The sequence below is a fragment of the Oncorhynchus nerka genome, unplaced genomic scaffold, assembly GCF_034236695.1.
Source record: "Oncorhynchus nerka isolate Pitt River unplaced genomic scaffold, Oner_Uvic_2.0 unplaced_scaffold_1646, whole genome shotgun sequence".
Lineage (NCBI taxonomy): Eukaryota > Metazoa > Chordata > Actinopteri > Salmoniformes > Salmonidae > Oncorhynchus > Oncorhynchus nerka.
Genome location: NW_027039672.1, coordinates 48178 through 73170, shown reverse-complemented (window position 1 = coordinate 73170; position 24993 = coordinate 48178). Strand labels below are relative to the sequence as shown.

Sequence of the window (24993 nt, the reverse complement as noted above, 5' to 3'; positions counted from 1 at the left end):
TACATACTCATCTCATATGTATATACTGTACTCGATACCATCTACTGTATCTTGCCTATGCTGCTCTGTACCATCACTCATTCATATATCCTTATGTACATATTCTTTATCCCCTTACACTGTGTATAAGACAGTAGTTTTGGAATTGTTAGTTAGATTACTTGTTGGTTATTACTGCATTGTCGGAACTAGAAGCACAAGCATTTCGCTACACTCGCATTAACATCTGCTAACCATGTGTATGTGACAAATAACATTTGATTTGATTTGATTTGATATATAATGTCTTTATTGTTTTGAAACTTCTGTATGTGTAATGTTTACAGTTAATTTTTATTGTTTATTTCACTTTATATACTCACTTTATATATTTTCTACCTCACTTGCTTTGGCAATGTTAACACGTTTCCCATGCCAATAAAGACCTTGAATTGAATTGAATTGAACTGAATTGAGAGAGAGAGACACAGAGAGAGAGACACAGAGAGAGAGAGAGACAAAGACAGAGAGAGAGAGACAAAGACAGAGAGAGAGAGACAGAGAGAGAGACAGACAGACAGAGAGAGAGAGAGACAAAGACAGAGAGAGAGACAGAGAGAGAGAGACAGACAGACAGACAGACAGACAGACAGACAGACAGACAGACAGACAGACAGACAGACAGACAGACAGAGAGAGACAGAAAGAAAGAGAGAGACAGAAAGAGAGAGAGAGAGACAGAAAGACAGAGAGAGAGAGAGACAGAGAGAGAGACAGACAGACACAGAGAGAGAGAGAGACAAAGACAGAGAGAGAGAGACAGAGAGAGAGAGACAGACAGACAGACAGACAGACAGACAGACAGACAGACAGACAGACAGACAGACAGACAGAGAGAGACAGAAAGAAAGAGAGAGACAGAAAGAGAGAGCGAGAGAGACAGAAAGACAGAGAGAGAGAGAGACACAGAGAGAGAGAGAGAGAGAGGACATTTGGAAAAGAGGGAGAGAGAGAGGAAGGGAGAGATGAGAGAGGGATAGATGGATGCCGCATGACTTCTCACAGTCAACAGAGAACAAACTCCAACTGAACTCGTGTTATTTTTGATGATGCTCATTTTACACTCTCGTCGCCCATCCTGTCCCTGAGATGACACACTGGGCCTGACAGTAAAACTGACTCTGTGTGTATGTCAGCTGTAACAAAAGCTCTCTGTATGTAGGGCAGCTTAGTCAATATATCTAGCTGGTTATCCACTGTTTATCTTCCTCCTCTCCCTCTCTCCTCACCTTCATCCTCTTTCTATCTCTCTCTCTCCTCACCCCTCTCCTTTTCACTTTACTCACCTGTTTCTACTCATAAAACACCTCATCTTACACCTGTACTTCCTGTTTCCTGCAGTGCGTTTCCTGGGCTCTCTGGAGGCGTTGTTGTCGTGCAGCACCAGCCCCCAGAGTAGCATGGTGATTGGCTGGAGGGAGAAAGAGGGCGAGCCCCTCAGAGTCACCGCCTTCCACACGGAGAAAGGAACCAATGACCTGGACCATCACTCTGGGATGAATTTGATAGGCACTCACAAGTCCTACCAAGTTATAACATCTATCCTTACTTCTCATTGGTTGTATCCAATGCAGGTACTAAACATCCTTCTCTCTGATTGGTTGCAGCCACCGCAGGTATAGACAACAAGGTGCTGCTGTGGAACCCCTATGTGATCTCTAAACCAGTGGGTGTACTCCGAGGTCACATGAGCAGTGTTACAGCCGTACGCTTCATAGTGGGCAAGAAACAGCTGATCAGCTTCTCCAAGGACAAGGTGAGAGAGGAGGAGAAGAGAATTGGAGACTGTGTGTAGGATTGGGACGTTGTTATGTGTCAAAGACGTGCATTAGATGAAATGTGACTTCATCTAAATGATGAAGATGAGACTTATTTCTACATGCGTGTTGAAGACGTTAAGACAACCGTCTCTCTCTCTCTCAGGTGCTGAGGTTGTGGGATGTGGCTAGTCAGCTGTGTATTCAGCGTATCGCCGGCATCTTCCCCAAGACACAGGAGGAGTGTCACACTCTTCTGTTCCTCAGTGAGGAGCGCTCACGCCTCCTCCTCTCCTTCAACAGTCTGCTCCTCCTCATGGAAGCCAAGAGAGGAGGGGAGGAGAGTCACCAGCCATGAGAACTCTGTCACCTGTGTCCTCTATAACAGGCTGTTCAGACAGGTACACACACCTACATCTAGACAGGGACCACGATAATGCTTTTTCTCTCCTCACCCCCTCTCTCTCCCCCCCGCCCCCTCTCTCTCCACCCCTCTCTCTCCCTGTCTCCCCCTCTCTCTCTCTCCCCTCGCCCCCCCCTCTCTCTCCCCCTGCCGCCCCCCTCTCTCTGTCTCTCAGGTGATCAGCAGTGACTCTGGCTCCTCAGTGATCTGTTGGCTGGTGGACACAGGTCAGAAGGTCAAGCAGTTCCACCGTTGTCATGGTGATGCTGAGATCTCCACCATGGCGCTGGATGGGACACAGACACGCTTGTTCACCGCCGGCACAGACGGAGTAGTCAAGGTCACTCGTTACATTAATTGACGTAGGCAGTCGCCATAAGCATGAAATAGATAAACACTAAGATGTGAATACTGTTCCATTCCAATCTGCAGGGGTCATTGTGTAGAATATGTATGTGTAACTAATAACCATAGTTACATCCACAGATACATACTGTACATACACACTACCGTTCAAAAGTTTGAGGTCACTTAGACATTTCCTTGTTTTTGAAAGAAAAGCACATTTTTTTGGTCCATTAAAATAACATCAAATTGATCAAAATGCTGTGTAGACATTGTTAATGTTGTAAATGACTATTGTAGCTGGAAACGGCAGATTTTTAATGGAATATCTACATAGGCGTACAGAGGCCCATGATCAGCAACCATCACTCCTGTGTTCCAATGGCACGTTGTGTTAGCTAATCCAAGTTTATAATTTTAAAGGTTAATTGATCATTAGAAAACCCTTTTGCAATTATGTTAGCACAGATGACAACTGATGCCTCACAAGTCCTCAACTGGCGGCTTCAATACATAGTACTGTACCCGCAAAACACAAGTCTCAACGTCAACAGTGAAGAGGCGACTCGGGATGCTGGCCTTCTAGTCAGAGTTCCTCTGTCCAGTGTCTGTGTTCTTTGCCCATCTTAATCTTTTCTTGGCCAGTCTGAGATATGGCTTTTTCTTTGCAACTCTGCCTAGAAGCCCATAATCCAGGAGTCACCTCTTCACTGTTGACGTTGAGACTGGTGTTCTGCCTAGAAGCCCATCATCCAGGAGTCACCTCTTCACTGTTGACGTTGAGACTAGTGTTTTGCCTAGAAGCCCATCATCCAGGAGTCACCTCTTCACTGTTGACGTTGAGACTGGTGTTCTGCCTAGAAGCCCATCATCCAGGAGTCACCTCTTCACTGTTGACGTTGAGACTGGTGTTCTGCCTAGAAGCCCATCATCCAGGAGTCACCTCTTCACTGTTGACGTTGAGACTGGTGTTCTGCCTAGAAGCCCATCATCCAGGAGTCACCTCTTCACTGTTGACGTTGAGACTAGTGTTTTGCCTGAAGGGAGTACTATTTAATAAACTGCAAGCACAGCATGTTAACTAACACAATGTGCCATTGGAACACAGCATGTTAACTAACACAATGTGCCATTGGAACACAGCATGTTAACTAACACAATGGTGCCATTGGAACACAGCATGTTAACTAACACAACGTGCCATTGGAACACAGCATGTTAAAGCCCAACACAATGTGCCATTGGAAGAAGCACAGCATGTTAACTAACACAATGTGCCCATTGGAACACAGCATGTTAACTAACACAATGTGCCATTGGAACACAGCATGTTAACTAACACAATGTGCCATTGGAACACAGCATGTTAACTAACACAATGTGCCATTGGAACACAGCATGTTAACTAACACAATGTGCCATTGGAACACAGCATGTTAACTAACACAATGTGCCATTGAAACACAGCATGTTAACGTAACACAATGTGCCATTGAACACAGCATGTTAACTAACACAATGTGCCATTGAAACACAGCATGTTAACTAACACAATGTGCCATTGGAACACAGCATGTTAACTAACACAACGTGTTCCATTGAAACACAGCATGTTAACTAACACAATGTGCCATTGGAACACAGCATGTTAACTAACACAATGTGCCATTGGAACACAGCATGTTAACTAACACAATGTGCCATTGGAACACAGCATGTTAACTAACACAATGTGCCATTGGAACACAGCATGTTAACTAACACAATGTGCCATTGGAACACAGCATGTTAACTAACACAATGTGCCATTGGAACACAGCATGTTAACTAACAATGTGCCATTGGAACACAGCATGTTAACTAACACAATGTGCCATTGGAACACAGCATGTTAACTAACACAATGTGCCATTGGAACACAGCATGTTAACTAACACAATGTGCCATTGGAACACAGCATGTTAACTAACACAACGTGCCATTGGAACACATGAGTGATGGTTGCTGATAATGAGCCTCTGTACGCCTATGTAGATATTACATAAAAATCTGCCGTTTCCATCTACAATAGTCATTTACAACATTAACAATGTCTACACTGTATTTCTGATCAATTTGATGTTATTTTAATGGACCAAAATGCGCTTTTCTTTAAAAAAAACGAGGACATTTCTAAGTGACCCCAAACTGTTGAACGGTAGTGTAGATATTACACATGTTCAATAACATTTACATTTACATTTAAGTCATTTAGCAGACGCTCTTATCCAGAGCGACTTACAAATTGGTGCGTTCACCTTATGACATCCAATAATAATACCATCTTCAATAGAAGGAACCTTAAATATATTGTTGTTTTGAAATCGAAGAATTGGGTGAAATAGAATAGATTACAGTAGAATTGTGTTATGAGACTGTTTGTTGATTGAGTCCAGTCAGTGTGACCCTGACGTGTGGAAGTTTTAGGCGGAGGCTATCTGAAGCAGTGTTGGGCGGAGGCTATCTGAAGCAGTGTTGGGCGGAGGCTATCTGAAGTAGTGTTGGGCGGAGGCTATCTGAAGTAGTGTTGGGCGGAGGCTATCTGAAGCAGTGTTGGGCGGAGGCTATCTGAAGCAGTGTTGGGCGGAGGCTATCTGAAGCAGTGTTGGGCGGAGGCTATCTGAAGTAGTGTTGGGCGGAGGCTATCTGAAGTAGTGTTGGGCGGAGGCTATCTGAAGCAGTGTTGGGCGGAGGCTATCTGAAGTAGTGTTGAAGCGGAGGCTATCTGAAGTAGTGTTGGGCGGAGGCTATCTGAAGTAGTGTTGGGCGGAGGCTATCTGAAGTAGTGTTGGGCGGAGGCTATCTGAAGCAGTGTTGGGCGGAGGCTATCTGAAGCAGTGTTGGGCGGAGGCTATCTGAAGCAGTGTTGGGCGGAGGCTATCTGAAGTAGTGTTGGGGCGGAGGCTATCTGAAGTAGTGTTGGGCGGAGGCTATCTGAAGCAGTGTTGGGCGGAGGCTATCTGAAGTAGTGTTGGGCGGAGGCTATCTGAAGTAGTGTTGGGCGGAGGCTATCTGAAGTAGTGTTGGGCTGAGGCTATCTGAAGTAGTGTTGGCGGAGGCTATCTGAAGCAGTGTTGGGCGGAGGCTATCTGAAGTAGTGTTGGGCGGAGGCTATCTGAAGTAGTGTTGGGTGGAGGCTATCTGAAGCAGTGTTGGGCAGAGGCTATCTGAAGCAGTGATATGCGGAGGCAGCTGAAGCAGTGTTGGGCGGAGGCTAGCTGAAGCAGTGTTAGGCGGAGGCAGCTAAAGCAGTGTTGGGCTGGAGGCTATCTGAAGCAGTGTTAGGCGGAGGCAGCTAAAGCAGTGTTGGGCGGAGGCAGCTGAAGCAGTGTTGGCGGTGGCAGTTGAAGCAGTGTTGGGCGGTGGCAGCTGACACTGTGACGGTGGCAGTGAAGCAGTGTTGGGCTGAGGCTATCATCAGTGTTGGGCTGCAGCTGAAGCAGTGTTGGGTCGGTGGCAGTTGAAGCAGTGTTGGGCTGAGGCTATCTGAAACAGTGTTGGGCTGAGGCTATCTGTGTTGTGTCCGAGGCTATCTGAAGCAGTGTTGAGCGGAGGCTATCTGAAGCAGTGTTGAGCGTAGGCTATCTGACACTTGACTCTCTGTGAAACGTGTTTCATCTTCTCTGCTAGTATTTCTGTTGTCCAGGAGTTTTCTGGTCTGCTGACTACCGACTGTGTTTCTGTGTTTGTTAGAACCCCCGGGGAGTGTGGTTTATCTGTCTGTCCGTCCGTCCGTGTCTGTCTGTCTACATTTGAGTTGGTGTCTGTCCTTCTGTTAGTCTAGAGTTGGTGTCTGTCCTTCTGTTAGTCTAGACTTGGTGTCTGTCCTTCTGTTAGTCTAGAGTTGGTGTCTGTCCTTCTGTTAGTCTAGACTTGGTGTCTGTTCTTCTGTTAGTCTAGACTTGGTGTCTGTCTTTCTGTTAGTCTAGAGTTGGTGTCTGTCTTTCTGTTAGTCTAGAGTTGGTGTCTGTCCTTCTGTTAGTCTAGAGTTGGTGTCTGTCCTTCTGTTAGTCTAGAGTTGGTGTCTGTCCTTCTGTTAGTCTAGAGTTGGTGTCTGTTCTTCTGTTAGTCTAGAGTTGGTGTCTGCCCTTCTGTTAGTCTAGAGTTGGTGTCTGTCCTTCTGTTAGTCTAGAGTTGGTGTCTGTCCTTCTGTTAGTCTGGAGTTGGTGTCTGTCCTTCTGTTAGTCTAGAGTTGGTCTCTGTCCTTCTGTTAGTCTAGAGTTGGTGTCTGTCCTTCTGTTAGTCTAGAGTTGGTGTCTGTCCTTCTGTTAGTCTAGAGTTGGTGTCTGTCCTTCTGTTAGTCTAGAGTTGGTGTCTGTCCTTCTGTTAGTCTAGAGTTGGTGTCTGTCCTTCTGTTAGTCTAGAGTTGGTGTCTGTCTCTTTATGTTTGTCAGGTGTCTGTCTCAGTGGTAAATGTCTCTGTCTCTTTATGTTTGTCAGGTGTCTGTCTCAGTGGTAAATGTCTCTGTCCCCTTGACTCCTGGTGTTGGATGTTAACCTGTTGGTGTCAATTTGATGGGGTGTCTGTTCTAGGTTCTAGATCTGTATTTCTTGGTTCTAACTGTGTGGTTCTAACTGTGTGGTTCTAGATCTGGGACTTTAACGGTCACTGTCACCAGGCTGAATGCGGGCCGGGACCAGGCTGTGGACATCTCCCAGGTTCTAGTGCTGAAGAGAACCGTGCTGGTCATGGGCTGGGAGAGGGTGTGTCCCTCTAAGACCTAATTTCTGACATTCAACAGTCATGTCTGTCAGTCAGTCTGTCACGGTTGCCGTAAGAACGGGACCAAGGCACAGCGGATGTTGAGTTCCATATATTTAATTCAAAGTGAAACTTAAAGCAAAAAAACAATAAATCAATAAACAAACAATGAAACGTGACTACGTGGTGCACAGGCACAAACACAAAACAATATCCAACAAACACAGGTGGGAAAAATAGCTTTAACTTAAATATGATCCCCAATTAGAGAGAACGATTACCAGCTGCCTCTAATTGGGAATCATACAAAACACCAACATAGAAAATATAAACTAGAACACAGCATAGAAATTATAAACTAGAATACCCTAGTCACGCCTGAGCCTACTACACCATAGAGAAACAAGGTCTCTCTCTATGGTCAGGGCGTGACAGTACCCCCAAGGTGCGGAAACAACCTGAAACAAAATGGGAGGGGTTAGGTGGGGGCTCCGGTGCGGGTCGTAGCCCCCTCCCCCCAGACCCCATGGTGCCGGGCTGTGCCTGGACTGGCCACCGGCGCAGAGGAAGGCTCCTGCTCAGGACTGGCCGCCTTTCCTGGAAGCTCTGGACCGTGGACCGTCGCAGGAGGTTCGAACGTGGACCATCGCAGGAGGTTCCGACCATCGCCGGAAGCTCTGGACTGGGAACTGTTGCCGGAAGCTCTGGACTGGGAACCGTTGCCAGAAGCTCTAGACTGGGAACTGTTGCCAGAAGCTCTGGACTGGGAACTGTTGCCGGAAGCTCTGTACCGTGAATGCGCACTGGAGGCCTAGTGCGTAGATCCGGTACAGGTGGCACCGGACTGGTGACACGCACTTCCGGGCGAGTGCTGGGAGAATACACAGGGCGTGCCGGACTGGGGAGGCGCACTGAGTCCAGATGTGTGGAGCCGGTACATGTTTCACCAGACTACTAGCCGGATCGAATGTTGAGCAGAACACACTTGCACAACATTCCGGGAACCTCCTGCGACGGTCCACGGTCCGGAACCTCCTGCGACGGTCCACGGTCCAGAGCTTCTCCGCTCTCTCTCCAGGAACAGTAGTTATAACAGAGTGTTAACGACAGACCCAGGAACAGTAGTTATAACAGAGTGTTAACGAAAGACCCAGGAACAGTAGTTATAACAGAGTGTTAACGACAGACCAGGAACAGTAGTTATAACAGAGTGTTAACGACAGACCCAGGAACAGTAGTTAAACAGAGTGTTAACGACAGACCCAGGAACAGTAGTTATAACAGAGTGTTAACGAAAGACCCAGGAACAGTAGTTATAACAGAGTGTTAACGACAGACCCAGGAACAGTAGTTATAACAGAGTGTTAACGACAGACCCAGGAACAGTAGTTATAACAGAGTGTGCGGCGATGACCCAGGAACAGTAGTTATAACAGAGTGTTAACGACAGACCCAGGAACAGTAGTTATAACAGTGTTAACGACAGACCAAGGAACAGTAGTTATAACAGAGTGTTAACGACAGACCCAGGAACAGTAGTTATAACAGTGTGATATGTAAGGTATAAACACTAACGTTCTGTGAGTAATGGATGATGCGGAGCAGGGTCCCTTTGTAGTTCTTTCCAAGGTAATGTACAGAACGTCTGCGGTTATCCCAGTTATACATCAGTCTCTCTCTGTCTCTCTCTCTCTCTCTCTCTCTCTCTCTCTCTCTCTCTCTCTCTCTCCGTTACCCTCCCCCTCTCTCTCTCTCTCTCTCTCTCTCTCCGTTACCCTCCCCCTCTCTCTCTCTATTTCTCTCTCTATCTCTCTCCGTTACCCTCCCCCTCTCTCTGTCTCTCTCTCTCCTCCGTTTACCCTCCACCCTCTCTCTCTCTGTCTCTCTCTCTCTCCGTTACCCTCCCCCTCTCTCTCTCTATCTATCTCTCTATCTCTCTCCGTTACCCTCCCCCTCTCTCTCTCTGTCTCTCTATCTCTCTCCGTTACCCTCCCCCTCTCTCTCTGTCTCTCTCTCTCTCTCTCCGTTACCCTCCCCTCTCTCTCTCTATCTCTCTCTCTATCTCTCTCCGTTACCCTCCCCCTCTCTCTCTCTCTATCTCTCTCTATCTCTCTCCGTTACCCTCCCCCTCTCTCTCTCTGTCTCTCTCTCACCCTCCCCCTCTCTCTCTCTATCTCTCTCTCTATCTCTCTCCATCACCCCCATCTCTCTCTCCATCACAACCCCCTCTCTCTCTCCATCACCCCCTCTCTCTCCATCACAACCCCCCCCCCTCTCTCTCTCTCCATCACCCCCTCTCTCTCTCCATCACAACCCCCCTCACTCGCTCTCACTCTCTATCTCTCGCTCTCACTCTCTCCCATCACCCCCTCTCTCTCTCCATCACCCCACCCTCTCCTCTCTCTCTCTCTCCTCTCATCTCCCCCTCTCTCTCTCTATCTCTCGCTCTCACTCTCTCCATCACCCCCCTCTCTCTCCATCACAACCCCCCTCTCTCTCTCCATCACCCCCTCTCCTCTCTCTCTCTCTCTCCGTTACCCTCCCCTCTCTCTCTCCATCACTCCCCCTCTCTCCTCTCTCTCTCTCTCTCTCTCTCTCTCCCTCTCTCTCCATCACCCCCCCTCTCTCTCTTTCTCTTTCTCTCTCTCACTCTGTCACTCCCCCTCCTCCATCACCCCCCTCTCTCTCTCTTTCTCTCTCTCTCACTCTGTCACCCCCTCTCTCTCCATCACCCCCTCTCTCTCTCTCGTCACCCCCCTCTCTCTCCATCACCCCCCTCTCTCTCCGTCACCCCCTCTCTTTCCATCACCCCCTCTCTCTCTCTCTCTCTCCGTCACCCCCCTCTCTCTCCATCACCCTCCCCCTCTCTCTCTCCATCACTCCCCTCTCTCCCTCTCTCTCTCTCTCTCTCTCTCTCTCTCTCTCTCTCTCTCTTTCTCTATCTCCTCCATCACCCTCTCTCTCTCTCTCCATCACCCCCCTCTCTCTTTCTCTTTCTCTCTCACTCTGTCACTCCCCCTCTCTCTCTCTCCATCACCCCCCCTCCCTCTCTCTCTCTCTCTCTCTCTCTCTTTCTCTATCTCCCCCTCCATCACCCCCTCTCTCTCCCTCTCTCTCCATCACCCCCTCTCTCTTTCTCTTTCTCTCTCTCACTCTGTCACTCCCCCTCTCTCTCTCTCCATCACCCCCCTCTCTCTCTCTTTCTCTCTCTCTCCTCTGTCACCCCCTCTCTCTCTCTCCATCACTCCCCCCCTCTCTCTCTCTCTCTCCATCACTTCCCCCTCTCTCTCTCCGTCACCCCCTCTCTCTCTCTCTCTCTGTCACCCCCTCTCGCTCCATCACCCCCCTCACTCTCTCGTCACCCCCCTCTCTCTCTGTCACCCCCCTCTCTCTCTCTCTCTGTCACCCCCTCTCAGCTCCATCACCTCTCTCTCGCTCCATCACCCCCCCTTTCTCTCTCCGTCACCCCCTCTCTCTCTGTCACCCCCCCCACCTCTCTCTCTCTCCATCACCCCCTCTCTCTCTCTCTCTCCATCACCCCCTCTCTCTGTCACCCCCCCTCTCTCTCTGTCACCCCCTTCTCGCTCCATCACCCCCTCTCTCTCGCTCCATGACCCCTCTCTCTCTCTCAAATCACCCCTTTCTCTCTACATCAACCCCCTCTCTCTCTCATCACCCCCCCCTCTCTCTCTGTCACCCCCCTCTCTCTCTCTCTCTCTCTCTCTCCATCTCCATCACCTCTCTCTGTCACCCCCTCTCTCTCTCTCTCTCTCTCTGTCACCCCCTTCTCGCTCCATCACCCCCTCTCTCTCGCTCCATGACCCCTCTCTCTCTCTCCGTCACCCCTTTCTCTCTACATCAACCCCCTCTCTCTCTCCATCACCCCCCTCTCTCTCTGTCACCCCCTCTCTCTCTCTCTCTCTCTCCATCACCCCCTCTCTCTCTCTCTGTCACCCCCTCTCTCTCTCTCTCTCTCTCTGTCACCCCCCTCTCGCGCTCCATCACCCCTCTCTCTCAAGCTCCATCACCCCTCTCTCTCTCTCGTCACCCCCTTCTCTCTCCATCACCTTTCTCTCTCCGTCACCCCCTCTCTCTCTGTCACCCCCCCTCTCTCTCTCTCTCCATCACCCCCTCTCTCTCTCTCTCTCTCTCTCTCTCTCCATCACCCCCCTCTCTCTGTCACCCCCCCTCTCTCTCTGTCACCCCCTTCTCGCTCCATCACCCCTCTCTCTCGCTCCATGACCCTCTCTCTCTCTCCGTCACCCCCTTTCTCTCTACATCAACCCCCCTCTCTCTCCATCACCCCCCCTCTCTCTCTGTCACCCCCCCTCTCTCTCTCTCTCTCTCTCTCTCTCTCTCTCTCCATCACCCTCTCCTCTCTCTCTCTCTCTCTCTCTCTCCATCACCCCTTCTCTCTCTCCGCCTCCCCCTCTCTCTCTCCATCAACTCCCCCTCTCTCTCTCCATCACCCCTCTCTCTCTCTCTCTCTCTCCATCACCCCCTCTCTCTCTCTCCGTCACCCCCCCCTCTCTCCATCACCCCCTCTCTCTCCATCACCCCCCTCTCTCTCCATCACCCCCTCTCTCTCTCTCCATCACCCCCCTCTCTCTCTTTCCATCACCCCCCTCTCTCCAGTCACCCCCTCTCCCCTCTCTCCATCACCCCCTCTCTCTCCCATCACCCCCTCTCTCTCTCTTACCATCACCCCCCTCTCTCTCCGTTACCCCCTCTCTCTCTCATCACCCACCCCCCTCTCTCTCTCCATCACCCCTCTCTCGCTCCATCACCCCCCTCTCTCTCCATCAACCCCCTCTCTCTCTCCGTCACCCCCCCTCTCTCTCTCCATCACCCCTCTCTCTCTCTTTCCATCACCCCCCCTCTCTCTCCGTCACCCCCTCTCCCTCTCTCCATCACCCCCCCTCTCTCTCTCCATCACCCCCCTCTCTCTCCAGTCACCCCCCTCTCTCTCTCCATCACCCACCCCCCTCTCTCTCTCTCCATCACCCCCTCTCTCTCTCCATCACCCCCTCTCTCTCTCCATCAACCCCCTCCTCTCTCCGTCACCCCCTCTCTCTCTCCATCACCCCCCCCCTCTCTCTCTCCATCACCCCCCCTCTCTCTCTCTCCATCACCCCCCACTCTCTCTCTCTCCATCACCTCCCCTCTCTCTCTCTCCCCCTGTCACCCCCCTCTCTCTCAAATCACCTCCCTCTCTCTCTCTCCGTCACCCCCCTCTCTCTCTCCGTTCCCCCTCTCTCCATCACCTCCCCCTGCTCTCTGCAGGATGTTAACAGTGTTCAGACTGCCCTCGTTCTCCCAGTTCTTTGTTCAGCCCTCTGAGTGGAAGGGAGAGTTCAGCATAACGACGACGTCCTGTGCCGCATTCCTGCCCCTCAAACCCTTGTCACAGGTATGTGTGTGTGTGTGTATATTTGTGTGTACACTATGTGTCTCTGTGTGTTAGAATGAAAGATTGTCCACTCAAGCAACAGGAGGAGAGAAATAGAGAAGAAATCCACTGAAGTAAAATAATATCTGTTAATTTAAGTGGATGGTGGAGTTATCAAAGGCACGGAGCTCTCTCTGCTGTGTGTGTGTGTGTGTGTGTGTGTGTGTGTGTGTGTTATCAGGCACGGAGCTCCCACGCTCTCTGCTGTGTGTGTGTGTGTGTGTGTGTGTGTGTGTGTGTGTTATCAGGCAGGGCTCCCACGCTCTCTCTGCTGTGTGTGTGTGTGTGTGTGTGTGTGTGTGTGTGTGTGTGTGTGTGTGTGTGTGTGTGTGTGTTATCAGGCAGGAGCTCCCACGCTCTCTCTGCTGCGTGTGTGTGTTATCTTCCTGTCAGGCCCACAGGCACACCCAGCGGAGGCCTGAACTCAGGCTCAACTCTGACTGCGCAACATGACTACCATTAAGCACTAATGCTTACCCTCAGAGAATACCCCGCCAGAATGATTTGGAGATCAATCTTAATGTTAACTGCACTAATCCTCCATTAACATCCGTTCAGGATTTACCGGGAGCTTTGAGATGCTGGTTCTTATCTGGAGGATTCTGCTCTAAACCCTACTTAGACCTGTAGAATGGGTTCTGCTCTAAACCCCTACTTAGACCTATAGAATGGGTTCTGCTCTAAACCCCTACTTAGAGCTATAGAATGGGTTCTGCTCTAAACCCTACTTAGACCTATAGAATGGGTTCTGCTCTAAACCCCTACTTAGACCTATATAATGGGTTCTGCTCTAAACCCTACTTAGACCTATAGAATGGGTTCTGCTCTAAACCCTACTTAGACCTATATAATGGGTTCTGCTCTAAACCCTACTGAGACCTATAGCATGGGTTCTGCTCTAAACCCTACTTAGAGCTATATAATGGGTTCTGCTCTAAACCCTACTTAGACCTATAGAATGGGTTCTGCTCTAAACCCCTACTTAGACCTTTAGAATGGGTTTTGCTCTAAACCCTACTTAGACCTATAGAATGGGTTCTGCTCTAAACCCCTACTTAGCACTATAGAATGGGTTCTGCTCTAAACCCTACTTAGACCTATAGAATGGGTTCTGCTCTAAACCCTACTTAGCACTATATAATGGGTTCTGCTGTAAACCCTACTTAGACCTATAGAATGGGTTCTGCTCTAAACCTAGAGCTATAGAATGGGTTCTGCTCTAAACCCTACTTAGACCTATAGAATGGGTTCTGCTCTAAACCCTACTTAGACCTATAGAATGGGTTCTGCTCTAAACCTAGAGCTATAGAATGGGTTCTGCTCTAAACCCTACTTAGACCTATAGAATGGGTTCTGCTCTAAACCCTACTTAGACCTATAGAATGGGTTCTGCTCTAAACCTAGAGCTATAGAATGGGTTCTGCTCTAAACCCTACTTAGACCTATAGAATGGGTTCTGCTCTAAACCCTACTTAGACCTATAGAATGGGTTCTGCTCTAAACCCTACTTAGACCTATAGAATGGGTTCTACTCTAAACCCCTACTTAGACCTATAGAATGGGTTCTGCTCTAAACCCTACTTAGACCTATAGAATGGGTTCTGCTCTAAACCTAGAGCTATAGAATGGGTTCTGCTCTAAACCCTACTTAGACCTATAGAATGGGTTCTGTTCTAAACCCCTACTTAGAGCTATATAATGAGTTCTGCTCTAAACCCCTACTTAGACATATATAATGGGTTCTGCTCTAAACCCCAACTTAGACCTATAGAATGGGTTCTGCTCTAAACCCTACTTAGACCTATATAATGGGTTTTGCTCTAAACCCTACTTAGACATATAGAATGGGTTCTGCTCTAAACCCCAACTTAGACCTATAGAATGGGTTCTGCTCTAAACCCTACTTAGACCTATATAATGGGTTCTGCTCTAAACCCTACTTTGACATATAGAATGGGTTCTGCTCTAAACCCCAACTTAGACATATAGAATGGGTTCTGCTCTAAACCCTACTTAGACCTATAGAATGGGTTCTGCTCTAAACCCCTACTTAGACCTATGGAATGGGTTCTGCTCTAAACCCCAACTTAGACCTATAGAATGGGTTCTGCTCTAAACCCTACTTAGACTTATAGAATGGGTTCTGCTCTAAACCCCTACTTAGACCTATAGAATGGGTTTTGCTCTAAACCCTACTTAGACCTATAGAATGGGTTCTGCTCTAAACCCTACTTAGACCTATAGAATGGGTTTTGCTCTAAACCCTACTTAGACCTATAGAATGGGTTCTGCTCTAAACCCTACTTAGACCTATAGAATGGGTTCTGCCCTAAAACCCCTACTTTTTTACTCTTATGAATACACACATCTCTATAGAGAGGCCTCTCCTGTGTGGAGGGCTGAAGAGTTGGTCTGTTATGAAACAGAATTGGATCTCTCCTGTGTACCGTATAGATAGACGTGTCTTCACATTTACATTTACATTTAAGTCATTTAGCAGACGCTCTTATCCAAAGCTAAACTAGTGCAGTTGTAAGAGCTATAGTTCTGAGATATTGTGGCATTGTTCCCGTTGAGAGGGTACAGCACAGACTACACTAATCTTTGCACAATGGCTACTCTGTGTGAAAGATTCACTGCAGTGATGAGTACAAGGCGAAGGAAAACAAGAGAGAGGGAGAGAACAGGGAACATTTAGAGGAAAATAATAGGACATAAGAGAACACTTTGGGCAGATAAAAAGAAATGGGAGAAAAACAGACTAGTGAGAATAGAAGTCACAAGATACTTTCAAAAACTATTTAGCTCCTTCTCACTTTCTCCTTCTGTCGCGCTCTCCTTTCCACTTTCTCACTATCTGTCGCTCTCTCCTTCCCACTTTCTCTCTCTCTCCTTCCCACTTGTTCTCTCTGTCGCTCTCTCCTTTCCACTTTCTCACTCTCTCCTTCCCACTTTCTTTCTCTGTGTCGTTCTCTCCTTCCTACTTTCTCTCTCTGTCGCTCTCTCCTTCCCTTTCTCTCTCTCTCTGTCTCTCTCCTCACTTTCTCTCTCTCTCTGTCGCTCTCTCCTTCACATTTCTCTCTCTTTTCTGTCACTCTCTCCTTCCCACTTTCTCTCTCTCTCTGTCGCTCTCTCCTTCTCACTTTCTCTCTCTTTCTGTCGCTCTCTCCTTTCCACTTTCTCTCTCTGTCACTCTCTTTCCCCACTTTCTCTCTCTCTCTCTGTCACTCTCTCCTTCCCACTTTCACTCTGTTTCTATTGCTCTCCCCCACTTTCTCTCTGTCGCTCTCTCCTTCCCACTTTCTCTCTCTTTCTGTCACTCTCTCCTCCCCACTTTCTCTCTCTCTCTGTCGCTCTCTCCTTCCCACTTTCTCTCTCTCTGTCTCTCTCTCCTTCCCACTTTCTCTCTCTTTCTATTGCTCTCCCCCCACTTTCTCTCTGTCGCTCTCCCCTTCCCACTTTCTCTCTCTCTCTGTGTCTCTCTCTCCTTCCCACTTTCTCTCTCTTTCTATTGCTCTCCCCCACTTTCTCTCTGTCGCTCTCTCCTTCCCATTTCTCTCTCTCTCTGTCTCTCTCTCCTTCCCACTTTCTCTCTCTTTCATTGCTCTCTCCTTCCCACTTTCTCTCTCTTTCTGTCACTCTCCTTCCCATTTCTCTCTCTCTCTGTCTCTCTGTCTTCTCACTTTCGCTCTCTTTCTGTCGCTCTCTCCTCCCATTTCTCTCTGTCGCTCTCTTTCCCACTTTCTCTCTCTCTCTGTCACCCTCTCCTTCCCCTTTCACTCTGTTTCTTTGTTCCCCCCCACTTTCTCTCTGTCTCTCTCTCCTTCCCACTTTCTCTCTCTCTCTGTCTCTCTCTCCTTCCCACTTTCTCTGTCTTTCTATTGCTCTCTCTTCCCACTTTCTCTCTCTCTTTCTGTCGCTCTCTCCTTCCCACTTTCTCTCTCTCTCTGTCGCTCTCTCCTTCCCTTTCTCTCTCTCTGTGCTCTCCTTCCCACTTTCTCTCTCTCTCTGTCGCTCTCTCCTTCCCACTTTCTCTCTCTTTCTATTGCTCTCTCCCCATTTTCTCTCTCTCTCTGTCTCTCTCTCCTTCCCACTTTCTCTCTCTCTCTGTCGCTCTCTCCTTCCCACTTTATCTATCTTTCTGTTGCTCTCTCCTTCCCACTTTCTCTCTCTCTCTGTCACTCTCTCCCTTCCCACTTTCCTCTGTTTCTATTGCTCTCCCCCCACTTTCTCTCTGTCGCTCTCTCCTTCCCACTTTCTCTCTCTCTCTGTCTCTCTCCTTCCCACTTTCTCTCTCTTTCTATTGCTCTCTCCTTCCCACTTTCTCTCTCTCTCTGTCCTCTCTCCTTCCCACTTTCTCTCTCTTTCTATTGCTCTCTCCCCACTTTCTCTCTCTCTCTGTCGCTCTCTCCTTCCCACTTTCTCTCTCTCTCTGTTCTCCTTCCCCTCTCTCTTCTATTGCTCTCTCCCCATTTTCTCTCTCTCTCTGTCTCTCTCTCCTTCCCACTTTCTCTCTCTTCTCTGTCGCTCTCTCCTTCCCACTTTATCTATCTTTCTCTTGCTCTCTCTTCCCACTTTCTCTCTCTCTCTGTCGCTCTCTCCTTCCCACTTTCTCTCTCTCTGTAGCTCTCTCCTTCCCACTTTCTCTCTCTCTCTGTCACTCTCTCCTTCCCACTTTCTCTCTCTCTCTGTCGCTCTCTCCTTCCCACTTTCTATTGCTCTCGCCCCATTTTCTCTCTCTCTCTGTCACTCTCTCCTTCCTCTCTTTCTCTCTCTCTCTCTGCCTCTCTCCTTCCCACTTTCTCTCTCTCTCTGTTCGCTCTCTCCTTCCATTTTCCCTCTGTCACTCTCTCCTTCCCACTTTCTCTCTCTTTCTATTGCTCTCTCTTCCCACTTTATCTCTCTTTTTGTTGCTCTCCTTCCCACTTTCTTTCTCTCTCTGTCGCTCTCTCCTTCCCACTTTCTCTCTCTCTCTGTCTCTCTCCTTCCCACTTTCTTTCTCTTTCTTGCTCTGTCTCTCTCCTTCCCACTTTCTCTCTCTCTGTCTCTCTCCTTCCCACTTTCTCTCTCTCTCTCTTGCTCTCTCCTTCCCACTTTCTCTCTGTCGCTCTCTCCTTCCTCTTTCTGTCGCTCTCTCCTTCCCACTTTCTCTCTCTGTCGCTCTCTCCTTCCTCTCTCTGTCGCTCTCTCCTTCCCACTTTCTTTCTCTCTGTCGCTCTCTCCTTCCCACTTTCTCTCTCTCTCTGTCGCTCTCTCCTTCCCACTTTCTCTCTCTGTCGCTCTCTCCTTCCCACTTTCTCTCTCTTTCTGTCACCTCTCCTTCCCACTTTCTCCTCTTTCTTCTCTCCTTCCCACTTTATCTCTCTTCTATTGCTCTCTCCCCACTTTCTCTCTCTCTCTCTGTCGCTCTTCCCACTTTCTCTCTCTCTGTCACTCTCTCCTTCCCACTTTCTCTCTCTCTCTGTCGCCTCTCCTTCCCACTCTCTCTTTCTATTGCTCTCTCCCCACTTTCTCTCTCTCTCTGTCGCTCTCTCTGTCCCACTTTCTCTCTCTTTCTCTTGTTCTCCCCATTTTCTCTCTCTCTCTGTCGCTCTCCTTCCCACTTTCTCTCTCTCTGTCGCTTCTCCTTCCCACTTTATCTATCTTTCTGTTGCTCTCTCCTTCCCATCTGTCGTCTTCCTTCCCACTTTCTCTCTCTGTAGCTCTCTCCTTCCCACTTTCTCTCTCTCTGTCGCTTCTTCCCACTTTCTCTCTCTCTCTGTCTCTCCTTCCCACTTTCTATTGCTTCCCATTTTCTCTTCTCTCTGTCACTCTCTCCTTCCCTCTTTCTCTCTCTCTCTGTCTCTCTCCTTCCCACTTTCTCTCTCTCTCTGTCGCTCTCTCCTTCCCATTTTCTCTCTCTCTCTGTCACTCTCTCCTTCCCTCTTTCTGCTCTTTCTATTGCTCTCTCCTTCCCACTTTATCTCTCTTTTTGTCGCTCTCTCCCTTCCCATTTCCTCTCTCTCTGTCGCCTTCTCCTTCCCACTTTCTTTCTCTTTCTATTGCTCTTCCTCCTGTTTTCTCTCTCTCTCTGTCTCTCTCTCCTTCCCACTTTCTCTCTCTCTGTCTCTCCTCCTTCCCACTTTCTCTCTCTCTATTGCTTCCTTCCCACTTTCTCTCTCTCGCTCTGTCCTTCCTCTTTCTGTCGCTCTCTCCTTCCCACTTTCTCTCTCTCTGTCGCCTCTCCTTCCTCTCTCTGTCGCTCTCTCCACTTTCTCTCTGTCGCTCTCTCCTTCCCACTTTCTCTCTCTCTCTGTCTCTCTCTTCCCACTTTCTCTCTCTTCCTCACTTTCTCTCTGTCTACTTTCTCTCTGTCCTTCTCCTTCCCACTTTATCTCTCTTTCTGTCACTGCTCTCCTTCCCACTTTCTCTCTCTTCTATCGCTCTCTCCTTCCCACTTTATCTCTCTTTCTATTGCCTTCCCACTTTCTCTCTCTCTGTCGCTCTCTCCTTCCCCACTTTCTCTCTCTCTCTGTCACTCTCTCCTTCCCACTTTCTCTCTCTCTCTGTCACTCTCTCCTTCCCACTTTCTCTCTCTTCTGTCACTCTCTCCTTCCCACTTTCTCTCTTCTTTCTGTCACTCTCTCCTTCCCACTTTCTCTCTCTTTCTGTCACTCTCTCCTTCCCACTTTCTCTCTTTCTGTCACTCTCTCCTTCCCACTTTCTCTCTCTTTTCTGTCTCTCTCCCTTCCCACTTTCTCTGTCTCTGTCCTCACTCCTTCCCACTTTCTCTCGCTCTGTCGCTTCTCTGTCTCTCTCTCCTTCCCACTTTCTCTCTTTCTGTCACTCTCTCCTTCCCACTTTCTCTTCTTTCTGTCACTCTCTCCTTCCCACTTTCTCTTTCTTTCTGTCACTCTCTCCTTCCCACTTTCTCTCTCTCTCTGTCTCTCTCTCCTTCCCACTTTCTCTCTGTCACTCTCTCCCCATTTCTTCTCGCTCTGTCGCTCTCTGTCTCTCTCTCCTTCCCACTTTCTCTCTCTTTCTGTCACTCTCTCCTTCCCACTTTCTCTTCTTTTCTGTGCTCTATCCTTCCCACTTTCTCTCTGTCACTCTCTCCTTCCCACTTTCTCTCTCTTTCTGTCACTCTCTCCTTCCCTTTCTCTCTCTTTCTGTCACTTCTGTTCCCACTCTCTCTGTCTCTCTCCTCCCCTTCCCACTTTCTCTCCCTCTTTCTGTCAATCTCTCCTTCCCACTTTCTCTCTCTTTCTGTCACTCTCTCCTTCCCACTTTCTCTCGCTCTGTCTCTCTGTCTCTCTCTCCTTCCCACTTTCTCTCTCTTTCTGTCGCTCTCTGTCCACTTTCTCTCTCTTTCTGTCACTCTCTCCTTCCCACTTTCTCTCTCTTTCTGTCACTCTCTCCTTCCCATCTCTCTCTCTTTCTGTCAATCTCTCTTCCCACTCTCTCTCTTTCTCACTCTCTCCTTCCCACTTTCTCTCGCTCTGTCGTCTCTTCCTTCCCACTTTCTCTCTCTTCGCTATCCTTCCTTTCCCTCTCTGTCTCTCTCCTTCCCACTTTCTGTTGCTCTCTCCTTCCCACTTTCTCTCTCTCTGTCGCTCTCTTCTTCCCACTTTCTATCTCTATCTGTCGCTCTCTCCTTTCTGCTCTCTCTGTCGCTCTCTCCTTCCTGCTCTCTCTGTCGCTCTCTCTCCTTCCCTGCTCTCCTTGTCGCTTTCTCTCCTTCCTCTCTCAGTCGCTCTCTCCTTCCCACTTTATCGCTCTCTCTGTCGCTCTCTCCTTCCTCTCTGTCGCTCTCTCCTTCCTCTCTGTCGCTCTCTCCTTCCCACTTTCTCTCTCTTTCTGTCACTTGCTCCTTCCCACTTTCTCTCTCTTTCTATCGCTCTCTCCTTCCCACTTTCTCTCTCTTTCTATTGCTCTCTCCCCACTTTCTCTCTCTCTGTCGCTCTCTCCTTCCCACTTTCTCTCTCTCTCTGTCACTCTCTCCTTCCCACTTTCTCTCTGTTTCTATTGCTCTCCCCCACTTTCTCTCTGTCGCTCTCTCCTTCCCACTTTCTCTCTTTCTGTCACTCTCTCCTTCCCACTTTCTCTCTCTTTCTATCGCTCTCTCCTTCCCACTTTCTCTCTCTCTGTCTCTCTCTTCCCACTTTCTCTCTGTTTCTATTGCTCTCTCCTTCCCACTTTCTCTCTCTCTTCTATCGCCTCTCCTTCCCACTTTATCTCTCTCTCTCTCTGTCGCTCTCTCCTTCCCACTTTCTCTCTCTTTCTATTGCTCTCTCCCACTTTCTCTCTCTGTCACTCTCTCCTTCCCACTTTCTCTCTCTCTGTCGCTCTCTCTTCCCACTTTCTCTCTCTTTCTATTGCTCTCTCCCACTTTCTCTCTCTCTGTGTCAATCTCTCCTTCCCACTTTCTCTCTCTCTCTGATGCCTCTCCTTCCCACTTTCTCTCTCTTCTATTGCTCTCTCCCCACTTTCTCTCTGCCTCCTCTCTCCTTCCCACTTTCTCTCTCTCTCTCTGTCACTCTCTCCTTCCCACTTCTCTCTCTCTCTGTCACTCTCTCCTTCCCACTTTCTCTCTCTCTCTGTCACTCTCTCCTTCCCACTTTCTCTCTCTTTCTATTGCTCTCTCCCCACTTTCTCTCGATGTCGCCCTCTCCTTGCCACTTTCTCTCTCTTTCTATTGCTCTCTCCCACTTTCTCTCTCTCTCTGCCGCACTCTCACCCACTCTGTATTCTTTCTCCACCTAACCGTTTCTAAATGTGCTCTTTATCTAAGTCTCCTTTTCCCCGTCCTTTCTCTTTTCACTCTGTTTCCCTCCCTCCCTCCCTCCTCCTCCTCCCTCCCTCCCTCCCTCCCTCCCCTCCCTCCCTCCCTCCCTCCCTCCCTCCCTCCCTCCCTCCCTCCCTCCCTCCTTCCCTCCACCCCTCCCTCTTTCTCTCTCTCCGTCCCTCCTTCTCTCCCCCTCCCTCCTTCCCCCCCTCCCTCCTTCCCTCCACCCCTCCACCTCCCTCCCTCCCTCCCTCCACCCCTCCCTCCCCCTCCCTCCCTCCCTCCCTCCCTCCTTCCCCCCCCCCCTCCCTCTTTCTCTCTCTCTCTCTGTCCCTCCTTCTCTCCCCCTCCCTCCCTCCTTCCCCCACCCCTCCCTCCCCTCCCTCTTTCTCTCCCTCCCTCCCTCCTTCCCCCACCCCTCCCTCTTTCTCTCTCTCTCCGTCCCTCCTTCTCTCTCTCTCCCTCCTTCCCCCACCCCTCCCTCCTTCCCTCCACCTCTCCTCTTTCTCTCCCTCCCTCCTCCCTCCTCCTCTCTCCCTCCCTCCTCCTTCCTCCTTCCCTCCACCCCTCCCTCCTTCTCTCCCTCCCCTCCCTCCTTCCTTCCACCCTTCCTCCCTCCTTCTCTCCCTCCTCCCTCCTTCTCTCCCTCCCTCCCCTCCTTCCCTCCTTCCCTCCACCCCTCCCTCTCTCTCCCTGGATTATCCTAATGCCCAGATTAAAGTATGTTTATTAGCTCTCCCTGTGTGACAGAGAGGGAAATGGACCTGAGTAGTCTGCCTCTTAGGCCTGAAGTATGGTGTGTGTGTGTGTGCGCTTGCGTGTGTCCTCATGTGCATGTGTGCTCACGTCTCTGTGTGTGTGTGTGTGTGTGTGGGCATTTGCGTATGTGTGCATGAGAATCAGAATGCAGGAGAACATTTAACTGTTGGGGGACTGTACCCACCTCATCAATATTCACTCTGTGCAGCGCTCTGCTTGGCCGCTCTCTGCTGTCTGACAATCACAGCCTGACACAGCAGCCCCAGTTCCTCTACCTCCCATCCCCTTATTTCACCCCAAAAGCAGGCAGGTCTCTCTCTTCTTCCTCTTATATTCACTATCTTCTCATCTCATTTACCTAAAAGAGGTTAAGGACATAATAAGTCAAGGTAATTCCACTGAAACGTTTTTCCTCCACATAATAAGTACCTTGACAATACTGGAACAGTAAGTCCTAAACCTCCGTAGTGTTTTGTGTTACAAAGTATTTTCTATGGTTGACTAGTTCTGTCTTTAGTCTTCATGTAGATGTGATGGGCATGGGGTTGACTAGTTCTGTCTTTAGTCTTCATGTAGATGTGATGGGCATGGGGTTGACTAGTTCTGTCTTTAGTCTTCATGTAGATGTGATGGGCATGGGGTTGACTAGTTCTGTCTTTAGTCTTCATGTAGATGTGATGGGCATGGGGTTGACTAGTTATGTCTGTAGTCTTCATGTAGATGTGATGGGCATGGGGTTGACTAGTTCTCTTTAGTCTTCATGTAGATGTGATGGGCATGGGGTTGACTAGTTATGTCTGTAGTCTTCATGTAGATGTGATGGGCATGGGGTTGACTAGTTCTGTCTGTAGTCTTCATGTAGATGTGATGGGCATGGGGTTGACTAGTTCTGTCTTTAGTCTTCATGTAGATGTGATGGGCATTGGGTTGACTAGTTCTGTCTTTAGTCTTCATGTAGATGTGATGGGCATGGGGTTGACTAGTTCTGTCTTTAGTCTTCATGAAGATGTGATGGGCATGGGGTTGACTAGTTCTGTCTGTAGTCTTCATGTAGATGTGATGGGCATGGGGTTGACTAGATATGTCTGTAGTCTTCATGTAGATGTGATGGGCATGGGGTTGACTAGTTCTGTCTTTAGTCTTCATGTAGATGTGATGGGCATGGGGTTGACTAGTTCTGTCTGTAGTCTTCATGTAGATGTGATGGACATGGGGTTGACTAGCTATTTCTGTAGTCTTCATGTAGATGTGATGGGCATGGGGTTGACTAGTTCTGTCTGTAGTCTTCATGTAGATGTGATGGGCATAGGGTTGACTAGTTCTGTCAAACAGAGCCCCAGGACAGCAGCACAATTAGACCCAACCAAATCATGAGAAAACAAAAAGATAACTACTTGACACATTGGATATAATTAACAAAAAAACAGAGCAAACTAGAATGCTATTTGGCTCTACACAGTGAGTACACAGCGGCAGAATACCTGACCACTTGACTGACCCACAATTAAGGAAAGCTTTGACTATGTACAGACTCAGTGAGCATAGCCTTGCTATTGAGAAAGGCCGCCATAGGCAGACATGGCTCTCAAGAGAAGACAGGCTATGTGCTCACTGCCCACAAAATAAGGTGGAAACTGAGCTGCACTTCCTAACCTCCTGCCCAATGTATGACCATATTAGAGAGACATATTTCCCTCAGATTACACAGATCCACAAAGAATTCGAAAACAAATCCAATTTTGATAAACTCCCATATCTACTGGGTGAAATTCCACAGTGTGCCATCCATCACAGCAGCAATATTTGTGACCTGTTGCCACGAGAAAAGGGCAACCAGTGAAGAACAAACACCATTGTAAATACAACCCATATTTATGCTTATTTATTTTATCTTGTGTCCTTTAACCATTTGTACATTGTTAAAACACTGTATATATATAATATGACATTTGTAATGTCTTTATTGTTTTGAAACTTCTGTATGTGTAATGTTTACTGTTAATTTTTATTGTTTATTTCACTTTATATATTCACTTTATATATTATCTACCTCACTTGCTTTGGCAATGTTAACACGTTTCCCATGCCAATAAATACCTTGAATTGAATTGAATTGAGAGAGCGAGAGAGAGACCCAACAATTAGATCTAACCAAATCATGAGAAAACAAAAAGATAATTATTTGACAAATAGGAAAGAATTAACAAAAAAACTGAGCAAACTGGAATGTTATTTGGTCCTAAACAGAGAGAACACAGCGGCAGAATACCTGACCACTGTGACTGACCCAAAATTAAGGAAGCTTTGGCTATGTACAGATTCAGTGAGCATAGCCTTGCTATTGAGAGAGGCCGCCGTAGGCAGAAATGGCTCTCAAGAGAAGACAGGCTATGTGCACACTGCCCACAAAATGAAACTGAGCTGCACTTCCTAACCTCCTACCAAATATATGACCATATTAGATACACATATTTCCCTCAGATTACACAGATACACAAAGAATTTAAAAACAAACCCAATTTTAATAAACTCCCATATCTACTGGGTGAAATACCACAGTGTGCCATCCATCACAGCAGCAATATTTGTGACCTGTTGCCACGAGAAAAGGGCAACCAGTGAAGAACAAACACCATTGTAAATACAACCCATATTTATGCTTATTTATTTTATCTTGTGTCCTTTAACCATTTGTACATTGTTAAAACACTGTATATATATAATATGACATTTGTA

At 48.4% G+C, this 24993-nt stretch overlaps 1 pseudogene; it reads left to right on the top strand.

Annotated features, from left to right (window-relative positions):
• Nucleotides 1–1380: 1380 nt before the first annotated feature.
• Nucleotides 1381–24993, top strand: part of LOC115127179 (WD repeat-containing protein 49-like) — a 34241-nt pseudogene continuing 10628 nt past the window's right edge.